Source organism: Eriocheir sinensis, unplaced genomic scaffold, assembly GCF_024679095.1.
Source record: "Eriocheir sinensis breed Jianghai 21 unplaced genomic scaffold, ASM2467909v1 Scaffold772, whole genome shotgun sequence".
NCBI classification, from domain to species: Eukaryota; Metazoa; Arthropoda; class Malacostraca; order Decapoda; family Varunidae; genus Eriocheir; species Eriocheir sinensis.
In genome coordinates, this window is record NW_026112134.1 from 67621 (window position 1) to 69286 (window position 1666).

A 1666-nucleotide genomic window follows, 5' to 3' on the forward strand; every position below is an offset into this window, starting at 1 on the left:
TTTCTTCTTCTTTTTCTTCTTTTCTTCTTACCACTACTACTACTAATTCTATACTATCATCAATATTATTATCATTATTACTATTACTATTACTATTATTATCATTATTATTGTTCAAATCCTCTCCACAGGTAAACAAATTGGAACCGAAAGGGTGGCGAGGAAACGTGAATTCATCCAAGGTTAGCATTACTTGTCCTCCTTAACCCGTCCGCTGAAATTGGCACGAGTTTGGCTTTCACTGGTAGCCTTGTAACATATAGTCCCAGGTCTTTCTCTGCCTCTGTGGTGGATAGTGGAGTGTTTCCCATGTGGTATTGGAATGCTGGATATCCCCTCCCAAGGTGTAGGACTTTACATTTTTCTTAACTGAATTGTAGCAGCCACTTTTTATTCCATTCCTGTAGCTTGGTGAGGTCTTCTGGTAGGAAATCCGCAGTCAAGGGGTTAAATTGATGCTGTAGTAGTAAGTCATAATATAAAGGACTGCTGCTTCTCCTTATAAAACAGGAGAGGCGTGTGGCAAGGGTGCAGTGTTGAGGGCAGTGTTGTTAGTGTTATCATGAGAGACAAATTCAGGGTTAGCATTACGGGTACTCCTTGGGGCTGTAGAAGTAAGTCATAATATACAGGACTGCTGCTTCCCCTTATAAAACAGAAGACGTGTGGGAGGAGTGCAGTGTTGAGGGCAGTGTTGCTATTGTTATCATGAGAGACAAATTCAGGGGTAGCATTACGGGTACTCTTTGGGGCTGTAGTAGTAAGTCATAATATATAAAGGACTGCTGCTTCTCCTTATAAAACAGAAGAGGCGTGTGGCAGGGGTGCAGTATTGAGGGCAGTGTTGTTAGTGTTATCATGAGAGACAAATCCAGGGGTAGCATTACTGGTCCTCCTTGGGGCTGTAGTAGTAGGTCATAATATACAGGACTGCTTCTTCATCTTATAAAAAAGAAGAGGCGTGTGGGAGGAGTGCAGCGTTGAGGGCAGTGTTGTTAGTGTTATCATGAGAGACAAATCCAGGGGTAGCATTACTGGTCCTCCTTTGGGCTGTAGTAGTAGGTCATAATATACAGGACTGCTTCTTCAGCTTATAACACAGAAGAGGCGTGTGGCAGGAGTGCAGCGTTGAGGGCAGTGTTGTTAGTGTTATCATGAGAGACAAATCCAGGGGTAGCATTACTGGTCCTCCTTTGGGCTATAGTAGTAGGTCATAATATACAGGACTGCTTCTTCATCTTATAACACAGAAGAGGCGTGTGGGAGGAGTGGGGTGTTGAGGAAAATGTTGTTGTTATCACACTATGGGACAAAATTGGTAAAGAGGATCTGTTTGTTTGTGTAGGGGAATGTCTTAAAGAATAGAACATACATCCATGGGAAATCTTCTTTTTCTTCTGCTTCTTCTTCTTTTTCTTCTGCCTATTCTTGTTTTCTTGTTTTTTTTCTATTTTTTCTCTTTCTTTTCATTTCTTATTCTTTTTCCTCATCTTCTGCCTCTTCTTCTTTTTCTTGTTTTCTTCATTTCTTATTATTTTTCCTCTTTTTTTTTCTTTTTCTTCTTTCTTCTTAATTTTGCTCATGTTCTTCTTTTCCTTATTATTGTTGTTGTTGTTCTTTTTGTTTAATATCCTTATTTTCCCTTACGAGGTTCAATAAGCCATGG